Source organism: Dipodomys merriami, unplaced genomic scaffold (genome assembly GCF_024711535.1).
Source record: "Dipodomys merriami isolate MVZ:Mamm:240054 unplaced genomic scaffold, mDipMer1.0.p SCAF_4, whole genome shotgun sequence".
NCBI lineage: Eukaryota > Metazoa > Chordata > Mammalia > Rodentia > Heteromyidae > Dipodomys > Dipodomys merriami.
In genome coordinates this window covers 27,604,161-27,626,666 of record NW_027205603.1, presented here as the reverse complement: position 1 = coordinate 27,626,666, position 22,506 = coordinate 27,604,161, and the positions used below count along the sequence as shown (strand labels likewise).

At 41.5% G+C, this 22,506-nt stretch overlaps 1 protein-coding gene across 4 annotated transcripts in view; it reads left to right on the top strand.

The window, feature by feature from the left end:
• Positions 1-649: 649 nt before the first annotated feature.
• Positions 650-22,506, top strand: part of Rb1cc1 (RB1 inducible coiled-coil 1) — an 81,404-nt gene continuing 59,547 nt past the window's right edge. For all 4 annotated transcript variants that reach the window (XM_069990709.1, XM_069990708.1, XM_069990707.1 and 1 more), the window contains exon 1: positions 650-738. The gene's annotated coding sequence lies outside the window, so the exon portion shown is untranslated. The remainder of the gene's footprint in view (positions 739-22,506) is intronic.

The following is a 22,506-nucleotide window of genomic DNA, read 5'->3' as shown; positions in this document are numbered from 1 at the left end:
GCTCAATTCTCGGTGGGCCCGAGTTCTTCGGCGATGGGCTGAGAGGGGAGAGATGTCGGCCCGAGGGCAGCAGTCAACATCCGGCAGGGTCAGCTTAAGGCGGGCCAGACTAGCTGTAGCTGGGAAGGTCAAACTCACCTTTGGGAGGTCCGCGCCGGGCACGCGACTAGCCCCAGCACTAGCGGAAGGTAGCTGGGTCAGAGGAGGGTACCCCGGTCACCCGCCAGGCCCAGCGCCACAAGAAGAGGAGCCGCCCCTTTCCCGGCGGCCCCCCGACTTCCGGACCTGCGCGCCAGTCTCTCCACTGCCCTTCCCCCTCCCGCCGGTAGCTTCCCGGCGTGCTTCGCGGCGGGAGAGCCGGAGTCGACAATAACAAACCCAGCCGCGGCCGTGCTCCCGGCCCTCCCGGCCCTCGGAGGTGCTTTGGGGTCCTCCGGCCGCCCGGGCCCCTCGGCTCTGCCCGCCCGTGATCCCCGTCCTCACCGCAGTCTCCGATTCCCGGCCCTCCGACAGAGCCGAGGGGCCTGGCCGCGTCCTTCTCTCCCTTGACCCCTCCCTTGCGCTCGGAGTTCGGGGCAGCCGCGGGCGGACGGGCGCCCGGGACGCCGACGGTTGTGTCGGTTGGCGGTGCCGAATGGGCAGTTGGTAGCCGCCGCCGAGGACGAGGCGGCGGCAGAAGATGGTGCTGGGGGTCGCCGGCTCTGCTGCTGCCGCCGGCGGAGGAGGAGGCGCTGCCGGGTAAGTGCAGCCGCCGCCCGCATCCCCTTCCCCCATTCGGGCTCGGCGGCCGCGCGGCCCGGCGCGACCTGTCCGTGCGCCCCGGGGGCCCGGGCCGCCCGCGCGCAGGTGGCTGCTCCCGCCGCAGGTGTTAGCCAGCGCCCGCTTTCCCTGAGCATCAGCCTCCGGTGGGAACAAAAGCGGTTCGAGTATTTGGCCCACTGGGCTGGGGGGGTGGGGGGGGTACGGGTGGCGCTGCCTGCGGCTTCCTTGCTGCGGTCGGCCCCGGCGGTTCTTCCCCGAGCTCGCCTCTGATCCGCACCTGACAGAATTGCGGGAGCGGCCGGGCTTGGGAGACGCCCGTGCCCACCGGGACGCGTCCTCACCGGCTGTCACGGCTGCCAGGGTTCAGCCCTTATGGAGTGTCGGGCTCCCGAAACCGGAGAGAGGGATTGGGCCAAGGCCGGACGAACGCCTACCGAGTGGGAGGGACAGAGAGATGATGTCTTTGTCCCGACCCCAGACGGCGAGAATCGAGAATCGGTGTAAAGTTACTCCGAGGAATGACTCAGCCTCCACCGCCCCACAGATTTGGTATGGGGTGTGCACGCGGATTTCACAACTAACTTGGTAGGAACAAAAATTCATTAACCAGCAGAAGAAATGGCAGCTTCTGAGAGGACTATCTCTGTCCACATCCTAGTGGATGTGTGCTCTGTTTACTGTTGATGGTTTCGTAATCGAGGCTTTTCCGTGATGACTTGAAACCGTGGTCATAGCCTGGGTGCTAAGGAACATGATTGTGTGCATTGCTTTTAAAGTTAGTACAAGATATTTAGGTAGATGCCAAACTCGTCCCTATAACCATAAAGATACTGCTGGTTTGCTAATCGTTTCTGTGTAAGGGTTAGATGAAACTTGTATCATGAAGGTTTGGAAAATTGGCAATTTGGAAAACGGGGCTCAAGAATGTTGTCATTGTATTTCAACAGATAATAACATCTCAGATCAGCTACTACTGTGAGAATGAAGGTGACTTCTGAAGGAAATGCGTGATTTAATTTTGGATTTTTGCGTCTGTGAGTAGTTACTAGGATTGTGAGAAAGTTTTCTTTTTGTATTTGTAACAAAGTATGGCCTAAGTATCATAGCCAGTGAGGTTTATACAAGGTGCGATTATTGCTAATTGAAAACTTTTTCTAAAATATGGCCTAAATTAACATTTTCCTCACTAACAATCCTATCTTGTTCCTTGTCTTTATGGTTGTGTTCAAAACCTAAAAGATAAGTCATGGATGTTTTTGGCGCTTAATAGTTAAATCAGTAAATCTCCGTTGATGGAAGTTGTATATGAATTCATGTCATGTTTTAAAAGTAATTTGAATCAAATTATAATATATCTATGGGCCTAGTTCTTTCTATGCTGTTACTGGACTTCAGAAAAGATAATGAAGAGTAGTTTTGGCCATGAGAAGTTCTATCTGGCCCTTCCTGACACTACTGGACCAGGATACATAACAGATTGAATTTGCAAGATAGAATTTTTCCTGCCTGTTCTGCCTTGGAACCACAATCTTTAGAATATAGCCTCCTGAATAGGTAGGACTACAGGCATTAACCACTGGTCCTCAGTACTAGTTACTAAGGCCAAAAAGGCAGAGAACACAAGACCTGGTTTTTGTTTGTTTGTTTGTTTGTTTTTCCAGTGCTGGGGATCAAAGCAAGAGCTTTGCACATGCTGGGCAAGTATATTTTTAAAAACTTGTTTTAAAATTGTTATTATAAAGGTGATGTACAGAAGGGTTACAGTTACATAACTCGGGTAGAGTGGTTTCTGTTTGGACGATGTCACCCCTTCCTGCTCTCCCAGTTTTGCCCTCCTGTGTGCACCCACAGGTTATGTAGTTCATTTTCAGCCTAGTTTTGGGTGATTACGACTGCTGTATTTGGTCACCCCTTTGTCCCTCCATTTCTGTGCTCACCCTTGCCTGAACAAAGACACACAAAATGAACAAACAAGACAGAAAAGAAAAACAACAAACAACGGCAAAGAAAAAAGCTCTTGTTTCCATATCCAGGAATTCATTTCAATAAATATTACTTTAGATGATTAGAGGCACATAGGCATTGTGCCTTTGTGTAAGGATCTACTTTTTGTTTTTTAAGTTTTTGGTTGGTCGTGGTGCTTGAACTCTAGGCCTGGGCGCTGTTCCTGAGCTCTTTAGCTCAAGGCTAGTGCTCTACCACTTGAGCCACAATGCCACTTTGGCCTTTTCTGTTTATGTGGTGCTGAAGAATTGAACCCAGGGCCTCATGCATGGGAGGCAAGCACTCTACTGCTGAGCCACCTTTCAGCCCAAGGATCTGTTTCTGAAAGACACACTGTTAAATTAAAATTTTATTTTAATTTATTTGTCCTTAATTTGAGATTATCTTTAAATTGTTGTTATTCATATTTAGTTAATATTCAGGGACCTATATGTTGTAGCTGTCCAAGGGGTGAGGGTTTCTTAGTGATATTTGTGTGCATGTATATAATGTATCCCAGTATATCTCACTCCTTTCATCATTGTTTGTTGTTCCTTTCCTTTTCCTAAACAGTTCAACAGAAGGGCCCATATGCTTCACTTTGAGATGTGTGTCACAAGTGTGTGAGTGAATGCACATTTTCTACCACTTTTAGCCACAGCTCCATTTCCAGATAAGAGTCTCATGGGTTGGGAAGGTGGCTCAGTGGTAGAGTGCTTGCCTTGCATGCATGAGGCCCTGGGTTCGATTCCTCAGCACCACATAAGCAGAAAAAGCCGGAAGTGGCTAGCCTTTAAGCTTAAGAGCTGAGGGACAGCGCCCAGGCCCAGAGTCTGAACTGAAATCTGGGCTGGCTTCAAACTATAACCCCCAGATCTCAGCCTCCTGTGTAGGTAGGGTTACAGGTGTAAGCCACTGGTATCAGCTCAGGAGTTGCATTTTTAAAATTTGTCAGTCATGAGGCTTGAACTCTGGACCTGGGCGCTGTCCCTGAGCTCTTCAGCTCAAAGCTAGCTCTCTATTACTTGAGCCACAGTTCCACTTGGGTTTTCTGATGGTTAATTGGAGATAAGAGTCTCACGGACGTTCCTGCCCTGGCTGATTTTGAACCAAGATCCTCAGCTCTCAGCCTCCTGAGTAGCTAGGACTACAGGCATGATCCACCAACGCCTGGCTTGGCTTTATTTTATTTTAAAGAAATGCAACCAAAATTACTTCATTCAGATAATGATATTCTCTAACCCATTTTGCACTTGTAGTAATTAATGGCCCAAGGAACTCAAGTGAAAATCTAGCATTCCCTTTCCATATTTATTAATGATCCTTATGAAGTTGGTTCAAAGGAAAATTGGAGTCATGCAAACAAAGTGGGCATTATCACAAGTTGATGTGAAGGGTTTGCATCTTTACAGGATGTAAAAGGTAATTTGTGGAGAAGAAAAAGTTACTGCTTGTGTAAAAATGCCCTCTGATAGGTATTTATTGTGTACTTACCAGATACCATAAGTTAGGAATTTAGGAGTGAGCAAGCTAGTAGGAAAAAAAAGGAAGAACTTAATTGCTAAGGAAAAAAATTAAGGAAAATATAAAACTTAGCTTTTATGAACACAATTGACTTTTGTTGTTGTCATTGTTGTTGTCTTTAGTCATTGGGGCTTGAACTGTGGGCCTGGGTACTGTCTATGAGCTAAAGGCCAGTCCTCTATAACTTGAGCCTCAGACACTTCTGGTTTTCTGGTGGTTAAGTGTAGATAAGAGTCTCAAGGCTTTTCTGCCCACGCTGGCTTTGGACCACATCCTGAGATCCCAGCCTCCTGAATAGCCAGGAATTCAAGTGTGAGCCACCTGGGCCCAGAACTTGAATGACTGTGGATAAAGTTCCAAGAGAAAGAAAAGAGCTTGGGCTTGTCTGACAAAAGGAAATTTTTTTTGGGGGGGGGGGGTCAGTGGTGGGGCTTGAACTCTGGACTTGGGCTCTGTCCCTGCACTCTTCAGCTCAAGGCGAACGCTCTACCACTTGAGCCACAGCACCACTTCCGGTTTTCTAGTGGTTTATTGGAGATAGTCTCACAGACTTTCTTGCCCTGGCTGGCTTTGAACCGCTATCCTCAGATCTCAGCATCCTGAATAGCTAAGATTACAGGCGTGAGCCACCAGCGCCCGGCTTGAAAAGGACATTTTTGTCAGAGTTCATCTAGCAAATCTGAGAAGCAATTGGAGCAAAATTTATTAATTTTCTGAAATGTTAGTTGAAGTCACACCCCAATGGCCTGCAGTGCAGTTAACTTCAGTAGTGTGCTAGTGAACACTAAATTGAAAAGAACAGGTAGGTTAGAGAAGTCAGCTGTGGAATTCTAGATTGATGAATTTGTTTTCTTAGGTAAAAGGAATAATCACTTTTTTCTTAGTGCCCTGAATATATGGTATTGGGGTGTGTGTGTGTGTGTGTGTGTGTGTGTGTGTGTGTGTGTGTGTGTGTGTGTGTGTGTGTGTGTGTGTGTGTGTGTGTGTGTGTGTGTGTGTGTGTGTGTGTGTGTGTGTGTGCGTGCATGCACAGGGGTACATGCACCAATATTAGGGCTTGAGATTAGTTGCTCTTTTTCTCTTGCTTAGTACCCCCCAAAAAGCTGTTGTTACTCTGCCACTTGAACCATACCTTTCTGGCTTTCTGCTCGGTAAGTGGAGATAAGAATAAAAGTCCATTGGATTTGTCTTCCCTGGGTTGGCTTCAAACAGGGATTCTCAGATCCCCACCTCCTGAGTAATAGCTAGGGATTATAGATGTGAGCTACTGAGGCTCCTGGCATTTCTTTTAATCTCTCTGTAAAGTTAAGGTCCTAATTAATTTTGCACTTACAAGTAGGACTTCAGTGTGTATAAGCACTGTTATTGCTGTTGGACTTGGTTTTGCTTTCATAGTAGTTTATACGTGCCCCAAAGATTCTGGAAGAACACTTATGACATTGCTCTATTGCTCTTTTGAATTCTCAACCTTATCTGCTTGTAATTATGCTGAGTGGCATGGAAATAAGGGATTTTGTTTTACTTTATATTTTCTTTTTTTAAAACTGTTTTGGAGTTATGTGTAACAGTTTTTAAAAATTTATTATAGAGGTGATATACAGAGGCGTTACATTTACATGTGCAGCTAATAAGTACATTTCCTTTCCTACAGTGTCTTCTGGTCCCTTACTATCAGTTTTTCCTTCCTGTTGCACTTATTGGTCAGTTACTGTTCAGTATATGTTGAACTATTCAGTACCATACTGTTGTGGCCATATCCATGGCCTTTGGTGGTTGTTTTATTGCAGCTGTTAGATTTGTGCATAGTTTAAAATTCTTCATATTGTTTTAATAGAATAAAGCTGATTTGATATGTGTTATGCACATGGTCTGGTTTAATTTTATGAACTAAATTGATTTTACATTTTTAATTTTCTATTATCTTTAAATAGTTGTACAGAGGGGTTCCAATTTAGCATGAACGTACTGCATCTTGATCAATGTTAGTCCTTCTACCATCACTCCCCTTGTATCTCAATCCTTCTCATCCAAGTTTACCTAAATATGTTACATTACAAAAACATGTTATTTACAGAATCACATTTCAGTCATGTTGAGTTGAATGCATTTTTTAAACCAAAGCTAACTATGTAGACGTTTGTATGTACTGTCTTGTTGTTCGTCGTTGTCCCCCCCCCCCCCCCCCCACAAAAAATCAGTGGAAAGTAGACTATGCTACCTGAGGAAAGTAGACTATGCTACCTGACAAAGAGTACTTTGACTTTCATTTTTATTAAAAAATTAATTTTTTAAGTAGATACAAAAAGGGGTTTTAGTGTAGCATGAATAAGTGATTTTTGAATAAAGGAGTGTGTAGCTTGTCTGTTTGACAAAAGGACATTTTTGGCAGAGGAAGCAGTAACTCTGGAGATTCATAGTATATCAGAGAAAAGATTACTGAAGATGGACTGATATGATTGAAGGGTACAATAGCCAGAAAATTGGATGTGGGGGAAAATCTATAGGTATGCAATAATCTTAGTACTGAAATTCGAGTATTCCTGATGAAAGTGCTTTCCTATTTGGGGGTTCTTTCTATATAAATGCAAAAGCTTTTTGTGGATTCGGTATGTTGCTTGTCCTAGCATCATCAGGTCACAACATTAAGAAACAAGATGAGGTGCTCTAAGGACAAAGGACATTTGTATTTTTATTAGTATACATTATAAACTAAAACATGAAGCTAGAATATATTCCTTAAGCTCATGGATTTTCTTTTTATTAAGGTTTACAACATAAATGGTTAATGTGTTTATATGTACTAAAGAAAATCTACATTATATCATCTAATCAAGGTACATAGTAGTATGCATATCTCCTCATTTTTATAAAATAAGATTATACATATACATATATCTCTTATAACTATAGAATAGATCTGTAGGGTCTATTTCAGACTTGTTTATTTATTTATTTTTTTTGTTCTTACCTTGTTCACTGTGTTTGGGCACTAGTTTTTCAGATGTTATTACTATTGTTTGGATGCTGGCCTTACATGAAACTGCTTGTGGGGCTGGGGGTTTAGCCCAGCGGAAGGGTGCCCGCCTGGCGTGCGCAAGGCCCTGGGTTCGGTCCTCAGCCTTGGGGAAAAAAAAAATGAAACTGCTTGTCTAGTTGCAAACAAGAGACTCTGGACCTCTGTAAAAGGTTTTCTTCTGGAGTGTGTGAGGATGATGCCCAACTGAGCAACAGCACTACTTCTGGTTTCCTGGAGGTTAATTAGAGATGAGTGTCACTGACGTTCCACCTGGGACTGGCTTTCAATGGCTGTGCTGAGATCTCAGCCTTCTGAGTAAGTAGGATTATAGGCGTGAGCCACCAGTGCCTGGCTTCCTCTTGCCTTTTTTTTCTTCTGGGTAGAATAAGGATTTTGTCAACTGGTAGAAGCTAACATTCACATTCACACTCTGTGAACTGTGACACATTATTTGTGGCAGAAATAATTTTCTTTGCAGGAACCATTCAGTTCTCAATAAGGTAGAATTAGAATTATACTTACTATGTAGAGGTCAGGAAAAAAATATCCATAACTATATTTTCTCCATGAAACATCTAGTAGTTTGTCTTACCAAGTCTTATCCAGATCTTATGTGTTCTATCAACTTTGAAAGCAACTTGAAAGGATTTATATTCCTAGTGCCAAGTACATAGAATCTAGCTTATTAGATGTCTCGTAAATTTTGGGGGGGAATAGTGAATTAGTAGGCATAGTTTTAGAGCTTGCCTTTGTTGAGTTTCTCTTATATAATGAAGCTAATTCTGAGCTAATATTCAGTATATTAGAATCGTTAACTGTAAAGTTGGAATACCTGTCTGAGTCATTCTGATGGTAATCTCTTCAGGGGAGAACTTAATATCCGGTTAGTAAACTTAAATATCCAGTTTTTGTTGTTTTTTGTTTGTTTGTTTGTTTTGGTTGTGGGTTTTGAATTCTGGGCTGGGCACTGTCCCTAAGCTCTTCAGCTCAAGAATAGTGCTCTACCACTTGAGCCTCAGCACCACTTCTGGCTTTTTCTGCTTATGTGGAGCCAAGGAATCGAACCTAGGGCTTCACGCAAGTGCTCTACCACTGAGCTACCTTCCCAGCCCCCCCCCCCCACACACCTTTTTTTAAAAATTAGATTCTTTCCTGTTCCTTTATGCATAGTCCTGGAAATCCAATTGTTAACTGTACGTGTGTACAGAGCTTTTTCTTTTCCTCCTTACACACATTCCCTTTTCTCCATATTTATAGCTGTCTATATATGTGAGAAAGACCTATCAATAACAAATTGACCTGTAAAATGGTCTATATTACCTTATTGACAATACTTGAGATGCCTGTGGCTAGAGAAGATTTCCAAGAAGACCACATTTAGATTTTCAAATTCAGATAAGCAGAGGTGGGAGGAAGTTGTCATGGTAAGGATATGTAAAATGTTGGTATAGGTTTCATGTAGAGGATCAGTTGGTGATACTTGTAACTTGTAGGAGGGTAAACCAGAGTTAATTAGGAAGCTTTGACTGCTGAAGTTTAGTCATACATGATAGCCATCTTTTTTTTGTTTTACTAAAACCCTTGTAAAGAAATCTGAAGTACATTATTGCTTTGCTTCTCATCTTCTCTGTAAAAGGTATCCTTTCAGTTTACAGGTCATATATACTGTGTTGGATTTATCTGAGCCTTTGTGAGATAGATGGGATTCAAATATAGGCAAATCTTGTTCCAAAGGCTACCAATTTTATATTAATTATACTTACGTTAATTAGATTTGGCAGGTTCATATACTGAAGAGGGTTGGCAGCTAACCAAAAGAAGTGAAAGCTAGCTGTGAAGAAACAACAAAATGTTGGACTATTGGTTTATTCCTTTCAGTCAGTAGGCTCTAGCAAAGATAGTTGAGGAGGAAAGCTCTCTAAGTTCAGGTATTTTTTGTAAAATATTCATTTTGTTTTGTTTTGTTTTGGGGCCTGAACTCTTGAGCCTGGGCGCTGTCCCTCAGCTCTTCAGTTCAAGGCTAGCACTCTACCACTTGAGCCACAGCACCACTTCTGGCTTTTTCTGCTTATGTGGTACTGAGGAATCGAACTCAGGGCCTCATGCATGCAAGGCAAGTATTCCACCACTGAACCACCTTCCCAGCCCTCAATTATTTTTTGTAAAAGTGTTTGTGGAGGCTGGGCGCTAGTGGGTCATGCCTACAATCCTGTCTATGCAGTAGGTTGACATCTGAGGATCAGGGTTTGAAGCCAGCTTGGGCAGAAAAGTCCTCAGCAGACTAATCTACAGTTAACCACTCAAAAACCAGAAATATTGCTGTGGCTCAAAGTGGTAGAGCACTAGCCTAGAGCAAAAGAGCTCTGGGAGGGCTGAGAAGGTGGCTCAGTGGTAGAGCGCATGCCTTGCATGCCTGAGGCCCTGGGTTCGATTCCTCAGCACCACATAAGCAAAAAAAAAGAAAAAAAAAAAAGCTCTGGGACAGTGCCTGGGCCCTATGAAGAATTCATGGAGGATGAGAATAGAGATTGCAAAGGCATTGCTGGGATGTAGCTTTAGACTGGGGTATTGCAGAAAAGGAGAAGGTGGAAGTGGAAGAGAAATAAGGGAAGAGAGGGAAAGGATGGGATGGGAAGGGAGAGGGATATATTTAAAAAGCAGAAATTGTAAGGTCTAAAGTAAGGGTTATACTATGAGTAGGATTTGGACAGACACAAGTTTTGACTAGTAGGAGAATGATAGTTTTGCTACAGTGAATTTAGGGAACAGTTTTAAAAGGAAAATCACTATTGTGTAGCTCAGTGGTAGTTCTCTTGTCAGACAGTCTTGTTATCTAGCTCAGGTTGACTTCCAAGTTGCAATTATGTGTAATCCTTTTCATGCAGGAATTGTACTTTTACACCACCATTCCTGGCTTAGTCCACCTAGGTTGGCACTAAGAAAATAACTAGGATAATAGTGGTGGCACATGTCTATAATCACAGCTACTCAGGAGGGCCACAGTTCTTGGCCATCCTAGAAAAGTCAGGTGAGACCCTTTCCTAAAAGCAAACTAACTGTTTTAATTCCCACTGTGTGGAAGGTCAAGTATGGAGGGTCACAGTGTACGGTTTTCCTTGGGTAGAAACTTTGAGACCCTCTCTATTTAAATCCGCAAGCCTCCACCCCACAGGTGACATTTTGAATTAGTAATATTCGGTTATCAGCTAGTGTTCTCAACTTAGGGCAGAGTTGGTTCATAACATTAACTGAAAAATTCTTTCATATATGATTATTCTTTAAATCCTTAAAACCACTCTAGGACTTAGGTCATTTCTTTCCTTTAATGTGTGTGTGTGTGTGGGGGGGGCAGTTATGGGACTTTTGAACTAAGGACTTGGGCAGTGTCCCTGAGTTCTTTTGATCAAGGTTTGCACTTTACACTTTAGGCCACAATTCCACTTCCTGCTTTTTTGTTTGTTTCTTACCACTTGAGCCACAGTGCCACTTCTGGCTTTTTCTGTTTATGTGGTTGTGAGGAATTGAATCCCCAGGGCTTTGTGCATCCTAGGCAAGCACTCTACCACTAAGCCACATTCCTAGTCCCCACTTCTGGTTTTTGAATAGTTAATTGATTATAGGAGTCTCACTAGACTTCTGTGCCTGAAGGACTTAGAACTAAGAACCTCAGATCTCAGCCTCCTGAGGAGTTAGGATTACAGGCTTATCGGCACCCAGTACATTTTTTTTTTTTTTGTCGGTTGTGGGGCTTGAAATCTGGGCTTGGGCGCTGTCCCTCAGCTCTTCAGCTCAAGGCTAGCGCTCTACCTACTTGAGCTACAGCGCCACTTCCGCACCCAGAACATTTTGTAATCAAATGAAACAAACATTGTTAGAAGAAGTCAGTCTAAGTTACAGAGTCAGTAGGAATATGGCTTTTAATATAAGCCTTCTGATTATACATTTCAGTTATTTCACAGTTCCATTCTACCTCTTACCTGAAGGTAACAATTGGAGCAATATATGAACGAAGTGACCAGCATGTACTAGAGGCTCACACCTGTAGTCCTAGCTACTCAGGAGGCTGGGATCTTAGGATCACAGTTTGATGCCAGGCTGGGCAGGAAAATCCATGAGACTCTTACCTGAAGTTAATCAGCAAAACTCCAGAAGTAAAGCTATGGCTCAAGTGGTAGAACAGTAACCTTGAACGAAAAGGTAAGGGACAGTGCTCTGTCCCTGAGTTCAAGACTCTGTCTCTTTTTCTCTCTTTCTCTTTTTCTTTTTCCCCACCTCCCCTCTCTCCTTTTTCTGTCCTTTCACCTCTTTCTATATAGGGAAAACTGTTTAGAATGGTATGGGGCAGAACTCTACAGAGGTGGGGATTTTTGTCTTGGTCTCTTGATCATACCCACTCTTTTATTTTTTATTTGCTGGTCCTGTAGCTTGAACTCAGGGCCTGAGCACTGTCCTTGAGCTTCTCTGTGCTCAAGTACCACAGAGGTACTTATGGCTTTTTCTGCTTTTTCTGTTTATGGTACTGAGGAATTAAACCCAGGGCTTCATGTGTGCTAGGCAAGTACTCTCTACCGCCAAGCCACATTCCCAGCCCCATACTCACTCTTCTATGGCAAAATAATGATGGTTCTGAGGGAGTAAGGACATGGCTCAAGTGATTAAGCACTTACCTATCAAGCACAAGGCTCTGCATTCAAACTTTAGTACCTCATTCAGGTTTTTAATTTCTTTTTAACACACAAAGCAGTATTTCCTTGTTCGTGTTGTGTTGGCCCCTGAGATTTTTTTTTTTTTTTTTTGGTCGGTCATGGGGCTTGAACTCTGGGCCTGGGCACTGTCCCTGCGCTCTTCAGCTCAAGGGGAGCACTCTACCACTTGAGCCACAGTGCCACTTCCGGTTTTCTAGTGGTTTATTGGAGATAAGAGTCTCATGGACTTTCCTGCCCTAGCTGGCTTTGAACCATGATCCTCAGATCCCAGCCTCCTGAGTAGCTAGGATTAAAGGCGTGAGCCACTTGCACCCAGCCCTCTGAGATTTCTTGACTGTTCCTTATCTCTTGGTACTATGTTAGGTACTGTAGTGTTTCTCTGGTCATTTACAGTACAATTTGTGCACTGTAAGGTATTTGGCAAGTGGAAAAAAGATATAGAATTGGTTTAATATTTTATGGCTACAAATGGAATTAAAGAATGGACTGTGTTTAAGAAATCATTGACAGCCAATAGATTGGATATGACTATCAGAAAATATGTGAATTCTTGTCTATCAAATGGAAGGCCTGAAGTGACATGAGTAAAAGGCCTGAGGAACCAAAGCTTATTTATCTCATGTCAAGGTATCAGTTCAGCTGTCATTGACTGTCATGTAGGAAACCATAATAGGACGAGGCTGAAATGTCAATCTAAGGAGTTTGAAATGGAAAGATGATATAAAATGCTCTTAGTTCTGGAAGAAGTAAAGACACAGTAAAAGGCAGGCCTAAGGAAAGGGAGTTGTGGCTCAAGTCTTAAGTGAAAAAGCTTCAGAAAGTTTCCTAGTGCTGAGTTCAATTCCCCAATACAGGCCATTACAACACAAAAGGTCCTAAGATTGGTTCGTGGGAATTGTCCTCCAGTGTTATTTTGAATTGTTAGAGCATAAGGTTGTAGTAAATGCAGATTAGATAGCTTCCTGGTAATAAAGTGGAAGGAATGGTTCACAGACTTAGTGACTATAAGATGTGGGATTTCAGTGTATTTAATCACATGATAGTTTCAAATACATTAGGGGGAAAATCCTGACAAAACCTGCCTACAATTAGCTACTGGGATTTGATTTTTTTCTCTCTCTTTTTTTTTTAAATGATGCTAGGCATTGAAACCAGGGCCGAGTGTATACTGGGCAAGACAAATGTTCTTATCACAATTTTTCACCAAGTCTCTTATTTTTGAGCTCTACTTTCCTCCTTGTAGAGACTGCTAGTTGTATCCTCTGGAGTGTTACAGTTGCCTGTTCCTCAACAGATGCTTTTGAGCACTTTGTGTTATGTCACAGTTACTTCCTGCCCTTGCATAACATTTTTGGAATATTCACTTTGAAGCTGGTGTTGTGCTAAAAAAGCTCTTTGACATGGATTCCTGTACTTGTTTTCTGCAACACCCAAATGAAGTGGGTATTTTAATACATCTCCATTTATAGATGAAGGAATGGAAATTTATCCTTTTGCTTTTACTATATCTATCTTTCGATCTACTGATGCATTGATAGATTGATTGAGAGTCTGGGCTATGTAGCACCAAATGGTCTAGGACCCCAAATGTAGGCTAGACTAGTCTTGACATTAGGATCCTTTTATCTCAAGTCTCTCTGTCAGTTGTGAGGCTTGAACTCAGAGCCTGGGTGCTGTCCCTGAGCTCTTTTGCTCAAGGCTAGTAGTGTTCTATCACTTTGAGCCACCATGCCATTTTTGGTTTTCTGAGGTTAATTGAAGATAAGAGTCTCATAGCCTGAGCTGGCTAGGAACAGCCTTCTGAGTAGGTAGGATTACGGGCATGAGCCACAAGTACCCGGTTTATTTCAGTCTCTTCAGTTAGAATTGCAAATCTGCGCTACCATGCCTGGCACAGAATGAAAATTTAAGCAAATACAGGTCCAGTTTTGTCTATTTTCCTAAATAACTATCTTAGGAGCCTTGTTAGTAAAATTTACCTTATAAAATCTCAAGGAGAGCTGGGCGCCAGTGGCTCATGCCTGTAATCCTAGCTATGTAGGAGGCTGAGATCTTAGGGTTGCCATTCAAAGCCAGCCCTGGCCAGTAAAGTCTGTGAGACTAATCTCCAATTAACCACCAGAAAACCAGAAGTGGCACTGTGGCTCAAGTGGTAGAGCACTGGCATTGAGAGCTGAAGAGCTCAAGGACAGTGCCCAGGCCCAGAGTTCAAGCCCCACAACCAACAACAACATGTCATTTAGGCTAGTTGTCCTCTTGGTGTAATAATAGACCCAGGAAAACATGGTAAACATTTTATTTTCTTCATGCCTATGGTGGTTTTTGTTGAACAATAGTGTGTAGTCAACAAAACCTTGAATATCTTTTCTTTGTTGATTAGAGATTGGTTTTACAAAAGAAGTTTATTCTGGTTGCTTATGTATGTACTTATGTGAAACTGATTTTTTTTTTCAATTTATTTTCACTTGTTGCTGTTTGTTATTTAGTGAAGAATTTATTGCTTATATCTTGCCATGAATACAAGGTAGTCATAAAGCCCCTATGTAGTAGACAGTTACTTCTCTGAGCTATTTGTATATTACATATATGGTTTGGTGCAGATAATATTCTAGGAACTGACATGATATGCTTAGTCCAGATATGAAAATCTTTGTTTCACTTTTGAGATACTGGGAAAGAAAATTTCTTAGCTTAGGCTTTAGAGATGAGAAAGATTGCTTTTAGTCTATTTATGTCACGATGAAAAAGGATATCCAGTAGCTACAGGGCAAAATTAATTACTTTTTTTAAATCTAGTATAAATTATGGGAAGGGATTATACAGACAATATTTAGTTTCTATTCAGCTCATGTTTAGGCACTGTGCCAGTAAGTAGTATCAGAGTAGACACAGTTCTTTCTAGCAGTCTTTTTTTTTTTTTGTAAAATGGACTTGCTTTTGTGAACTATTGACATTCAAACACTAAAGAATTAAGCCTGCCTATATCATTTATGTCTCATTCTAGGTAGTAGAGAACCTCTGGAATTGTTCTATAAGTTTTGTTTTTGTATTTTTTTAAAAATAATTTTTGTTGGTTGTTGGCCTGAACTCTGGGCCTGGGCGCTGTACCTTAGCTCTTCAGCTCATGGCTAGTGCTCTATCGCTTGAGCCACAGTGCCACTTCCATCTTTTTCTGCTGAGGAATTGAACCCACAGCCTCATGCATGCAAGGCAAACACTTTACCACTGAGCCACCTTCCCAGCCCTGTTTTTGTATTTTTATAATTATTTCTTACAGAAATTGAAACAAAATAGTTAATAGAATGAGTCATGGGTCTTATAAATTTTATCTCAATTGCTTTTTTTTTTTCCTTTTTAATTTTTTATTTTTTTTTGGCCAGTCATGGGGCCTGATCTTTGGGCCTGGGCGCTGTCCCTCAGCTCTTCAGCTCAAGGCTAACGCTCTACCACTGGAGCCACAGCGCCACTTCTGGCTTTTTCTGCTTATGTGGTGCTCATGCATGCAAGGCAAGCACTCTACCACTGAGCCATCTTTCCAGCCCAATTGCTTTGTTTTAACTACATTTTCTCAACCTCCCATTATCTCATTACTTTCTTTGGTTCTTCAGGGATGATGTTATTTCTACTTTTGAGATGAAAAGGTTCTTAGATCAGCTCTTCTCAAATCATTCAGTTTGTAAGTGGCAGGATGAGAATTTTAATCGCAACTTTTAATCTTTTTCTTTATGATTAATTGTTTTCCTTTCTGTGTAAGTCAGATTATGAGCAGGGAGGTGGTCTAGCAGCACCTCTATGTTTTTCTGAATATTACTAATCAGATATCTGTATGTACTTGTCATTTCTGTATCCCCCCCCAACCTTTTTTTGTTGTCTGCATCTTTCTACACATTTGTCATCATATAGTATGTATTGCTTTTCTGTGACATTGTTAACTTTACTATAGATTGTTCCATAATGGATCGAATTGTCTTAACAATGTGAATAAAAGAATGGTCAAGCCGGGCGCTGGTGGCTCACGCCTGTAATCCTAGCTACTCAGGAGGCTGAGATCTGAGGATCGCGGTTCAAAGCCAGCCCGGGCAGGAAAGACCGTGAGACTCCTATCTCCAATAAACCACCAGAAAACCGGAAGTGGCGCTGTAGCTCAAGTGGTAGAGTGCTAGCCTTGAGCTGAAGAGCTGAGGGACAGCGCCCAGGCCCAGAGTTCAAGCCCCACGACCGACCAAAAAAAAAAAAAAAAAAAGGGGCTGGGAAGGTGGCTCAGCGGTAGAGCGCTTGCCTTGCATGCTCAAGGCCCTGGGTTCGATTCCTCAGCACCACATAAGCAAAAAAGAAAAAAGCCGGAAGTGGCGCTGTGGCTCAAGTGGTAGAGCACTAGCCTTGAGCTGAAGAGCTGAGGGACAGCGCCCAGGCCCAGAGTTCAGGCCCCACGACCGGACCAAAAAAAAAAAAAAAAAAAAGAATGGTCAAAAGTTATTATTCATAAAAGTAATAAAATATCTTGTATGTGCTTTATACTGTTAAGACATTTTTGTATAGCTACTAGATTAAGAGAGGAGAGTTTATAAATTGTTTACCTGTCGTAACAAATACTACTAGTTGCTTTCCAGAGAGTTCATACTAGAGTACATTCCCACCTATAATAGAGAAGTTGAATATCATTAAAATAATGGGATAATTTTTATTATGCCTTTTATGGAAAATTGGAAACAGTAGTGAGCCTAATTTATTCTTCCTACTTGTAGGGTTCACATTTTGATGAATATAGCAACTGCCCAGCCAAATTTGCTATTCCAGTGTTTTTGCTTGTCTTCATTGGACCAATTTAAAACAAGTATCATTTTATACATTAGTTTTTTAAAGTTCATTTGGTCATAACTACAATATGATTATGATTCAAATAAGGATTTTTTTTTTTTTTTTGGCTCCGGTCCTGGGGCCTGAACTCTGGGCCTGGGCGTTGTCCCTCAGCTCTTCAGCTCAAGGCTAGTGCTATACCACTTGAGCCACAGCGCCACTTCTGGCTTTTGTCTTTTTGCTTATGTGGTGCTGGGGAATCGAACCCAGGGCCTCATGCATGCAAGGCAAGCGCTCTACCACTGAGTCACCTTCCCAGCCCCAGGAATTTTGTTTTTTGATTGGTCATGGGGCTTGAACTCTGGGTCTGAGCATTGTCCCTCTGCTCTACAGCTCAAGGCTAGCACTCTACCACTTGAGCCACTCTACCACCAGTTTTCTGGTGGCTTATTTGAGATAAGAGTTTCATGGCCCCTTTCCTGCCCGGGCTGGCTTTAAACTGTGCTCCTCAGATCTCAGCCTCATCTGAATAGCTAGGATTACAGCTGTGAGCCACCAGCACCCGACTAAAGAGATTATTTTTGTTGTTGGTGGTGCCTGATATACCCGTGTGCGTGCTATAATGCTAAGTCCTCTATATGATGGAGCACACTTCACAGCATGTCATTTCTCTATATAACCTACCACTCAGTTCATTTGTGAATTTCCACTTTTATCTGAAAAGTGTTTTTTAAAAATATAGTTGTTTTGAGTTTTTACCATATAGGTACATATATGCATTTGCTTATTATATCTTTTATATTTCTTTTTTTTTGGGGGGAGGGGTCTGGTCGTGGGGCCTGAACTCTGGGCCTGGGCGCTGTCCCTCAGCTCTTCAGCTCAAGGCTAGCACTCTACCACTTTTGCCACAGAGCCACTTCCGGCTTTTTTTTCTTTTTTGCTTATGTGGTGCTGGGGAATCGAACCCAGGGCCTCATGCATGCAAGGCAAGCGCTCTACCACTGAGCCACCTTCCCAGCCCCTCTTTTATATTTCTTTGGTAATAATATTCCCTTTTCTTTTCGAAGTCATTATTTGTTAAAGAAAGTAGGTGTAGTTCTGTGGAGTGGGCCATTCTGTATTTAGCAGTGTTTTTTTTTTTTTTTCTTACAATTATTAGTTTTTCCTCTGTACTCCAATTTTCCTTTAAACTGCAAGTTGCATGCATCTTGATTAATTTTGGAACACTGGCAAGAAAGCATTACAATTGGACTGTGTCTAGTTGAATCACAGAAGGAGATACTTACTATTGCCTGCTTAGAGGGAGTGACAGTGATCAAGGTTTTGGTTTTCTTAACTTAGTTTGTGTTTAGTTTCATTATTTCAGTTCAGACCAATTTGTATTTCATCAGTTTTCTTAGCAAAAGTTTTTCAATAGAATGCACTGTGCCTCACCAACTATTTGCATGTCTTGAAGTACATTTTTTATAAGAAAGGCAGGTGATTAATATTTTCCCTCTTTCTAGTTTTTTTTTTTTTTTAATTTATTTTTTGGGTCCGGTCGTGGGGCCTGAACTCTGGGCCTGAGCACTGTCTCTCAGCTATTCAGCTGAAGGCTAGTGCTCTGCCACTTGAGCCACAGCGCCACTTCTGGCCTTTTTTTTTCTGCTTATGTGGTGCTGAGGAATCGAACCCAGGGCCTCAGGCATGCAAGGCAAGCGCTCTACCACTGAGCCACTTTCCCAGCCCAATATATATATATACATTTTTTTCAACGTAGTGTCTGGTGAGTACCACTGCTTCATTTTTAGTGTGTTTTATTTGTTTAAGCATACTTAGGATAAATTCCTAAAAGAGGAATCACTGTACCAAATGATGATAGATAGTTATTTATGAGTGAGCCATCAGCAACTGGCTGAATCTGATTTTTTTAATGTAAAGCTTTGGGTTTTGCCGGGCGCTGGTGGCTCATGCCTGTAATCCTAGCTACTCAGGAGGCTGAGATCTGAGGATTGCGGTTCAAAGCCAGCCCGGGCAAGAAAGTCTGTGAGACTCTATCTCCAATAAACCACTAGAAAACCGGAAGTGGCACTGTAGCTCAAATGGTAGAGTGCTCGCTTTGAGCTGAAGAGCTGAGGGACAGCACCCAGGCCCAGAGTTCAAGCCCCACGACTGACAAAAAAAAAAAATAAAAGCTTTGGGTTTTTTATTTTTGGGGGGGGGTGAGTGAGATTATTTCAGATTGAATATTTGCTTTTTTTTTTTTTTTTTTGAGACAGGTTTTTGCTGTATAACTATCATTGTGCTACATCACCTAAAATATCTGTCTTCTTGCCTCTGAATCCTGTGTGCTATGATTACACACGATTACAGTCTTGTGTACCATATATCTGGCTAAATACTTCTAAATAACCTTTTCTTGAGTAGGTATCATTTATGTAAATATATACGAACCTTTCAATATACTCAGACAGACTTCACAAGAGCAGGCAGCTTTTCTTTCTGCTTTATTAATAAATCTAAGAACATGCCTACTGCATGCTAGGTTCCTAAATTCTACTCTTTTTGAGACCAAGTCTTGCTTTGTAGTCTAGGTTGAGCTTGGACCTTATGTATCCCACAGTGGGATACATAGCCTTGTAAGTGCTAGGATTACGGAGATACACCATGATGCCCAGCCCCCAGGTGCTTCCCCCCCCCCCCAATGTTGCAAACTGAAAATCCCTAATTTTTTTATTTTATAAAGTATCTTCCTTTAGTCAGGTTATATAACTTCTGAATGCAAGCAGCAGTAATGTTGTGTTACATGTGATAAATGAAGTAATACATAAAGCTGTTTAGCTCTATAATGAATCACTTAATATATGTTAGCAATGATTATAAATTTTATGTGTGGTAGGTTTGGATATATGAAGTATAAATAAATTTGTGACCATAAAAGCCATGTACCTGACATTTAGTTACAGATTACCAATGTTCATAGACCCACAGGGTATGATGCCTGATTGTACTGTGTAGTCTGATTTTTCTTTATGATATTCTTGGGTAAATTTTAAGTGGTAGCTAGCAATTAATGAGGATGTAGAGAATGAAGATTCAGAAGGGAGCTCCTGACTAAAGCTGCAAGTCTTTTTTCCTAGGCATTGTGTGTGAGTGTACACACACCTTTACCTGCCTAATCTTAAAGCTAATTATGCAAAGTAAGCTTGTTTCCCCTCCTCCCCCCTGTTGTTTTTTGTTGGTCATGGGGCTTGAACTCTGGACCTGGGCACTGTCCTACAGCTCTTCACCTTAAGGCAAGTGCTCTACCACTTAAGCCACAGTGTCACTTCTGGTTTTCTGGTGGTTTATTGGAGATAAGAGTCTCATGGCCTTTCCTGCCCCAGCTGTCTTTGAATGTTGATCTCTGATCTCAACAGCTCTAGTAGCTAGGATTACAGGTGTGAGCCACCAGCACCCAGCTCTTTTCTTTCTTTTTTGAATATAGTGATTGGGCTATTTATTTTATTCATGGTTACAATTTGTAGCATAGTGCCTGAGGCATTAATAGGCAATCTATGAATGAAAATCAAACTCATTAGTAAGTAAAGATGACATGTAAATACAAAATAGTGAAATACTACTGGCAAGTAAAAACATTACACTTACATGAGTATGGTGTTCTTGCTGACATGGTATATTGCCTAAGGACTTACAAAGAAACAATTTTGTAGTATACTTATTTTAAAATGTTTGAATGTTTTGAGGGAGGTATGATGTTGCATGATTGCACCCTCCCATACTAAGGTAGTGAAGCAGGAGGATCTGGAATTCAAAGCCAGCATGCTTGCATGACTGCATGGAAAGACCCCCAAAATAGGAATATTGGCCTAGCAGTTTGTACTTCGGAGAATCTCTTAGGAAAAACAATCCAGGTTCAAGCCAAGAGTGACTATGCATTTCTATAATCAATGGGATTGAGAGAATTGTGGTTTGAAGTGAGCTCAGCCTAAAAGACAGACCCTCTCTCAATCAAAAGCCAGACATGGTAACACGTGCTTGTGGGATCCAGTTATTTGGGAGGTATAGGTATGAGGATTGTGGTCCAAAGTTGATGCTTCAAAAAAAAAAAAATGTAAGACTTTTTCTGGGATATAACTGAAGCAAAAAAGCATTGGGGTGTGGCTTTAATGGTAGAGCACTTGCCTAGTAGGCACAAGCCAAGTTCAGACCTCAGTACCACAAAAGAAAGATAAAAACTCCCAAACACATTAAATAAATGTATACTTGTGAGATTAAAGCCTGGGAGTTAATAAGCAAACAAATTACATTAAATTCACAAGTTGGGATGCTTTTTTATCCACTAACAGTGATTATGACACGTGATATGAAAATTTGTAGTGTAGGGAAAGTAATTATATAGTAGACTTAATAGTACTATGGTATAAACTCCCCCATATTTTAACCTTTTAATGTCTTCTCTTTCATGTGATGGCCTGGCTTATAGGAGTTATTAGAGGACCTTGCTTATTGTTAACTTAGGAACACATTTTTCTAATTCACAGTTCTGTTAGCTGTTTATCATTTATTAAAAATGTAGTTTACATTAATTACATAGAGGTGATTTTCTTGTTATATTTCCATATATGTTTATAAAATGTCCAGTCAGTCTCACTGTCCCTCCCAAAAGTATTTCAACATTTCCTGTTTGCATAGTTGTATTTTATCTTGATTATATTTATTTTCTTTCAAAATGTAATTTAAAATTATTCACTATTAATTGTTTTTCCATTCACCCTTCCCATCTCCTAAGTAGTCTATAGTTTCATTTTCTGTGTTTATCCATATATGTAGTTAGGCATATGAATGTATATGTGTGTATATCTGGATATTTATACCTTTTAGGTGTAGCTTCCTTATATAGTTGAAGACATATTTCATTTTTTTAGTTTAGCTTGTCTTGCTTAGTGTAATGGTCTAAAATTACATTCATTTACCTGTAAATGATGTGATTTCATTTTTTTCTTTATTGCTGTGTAATATGCCACAGTGTATGTTTAACTGTATACATACAGTTTTTTACATACATTCATTTTTCTAAATGGAATATTTTTAAATTACAGAAATGATAACATTTAAGATATAGGAAAATATAATAGGTCAAGCCATTATCGTATATACCTTTTCTTTTTTTTTTTTTGGCCTTGTCACTGTCCCTGAGCTTCTTATGCACAAGGCTAGCATTCTACCACTTGAGCCACAGTGCCACCTCTGAATTTTTCTGTTTATGTGGTGCTGAGGAATTGAGCCCGGGGCTTCATACATGCTATGCAAGCACTTGAGCTAACTTCCCAGCCCCCCCCCCTTTTTTTTTCTTTTTATTGTGAAAATACCGTACAGAGGGGTTACAATTACATGGGCAAGGTAATGAGTACATTTCTTATCAAGCATTGTTGCTTCCTCCTTTGTTTCCCCTTCCCATCTCCCCCACACACCCCCTCTTTTTTTTGTCAGTCCTGGGGCTTGAACTAAGGGCATGGGCACTGCCTCTGAGTTTCTTTTGCTCCAGACTAGCATTCTACCACTTGAGCCCCAGCAGCACATCTGGCCTTTTCTGTTTATGTGGTACTGAGGAATTGAATCATACATGCTAGGCCGTCACTCTACCATTAAGCCACATTCCTATCCCCACATTTTCTTTATCTGCTCATTTGGTGTTGAATACCTCCGGTCATTTCCATCCTTTGGCTATTGTGAACA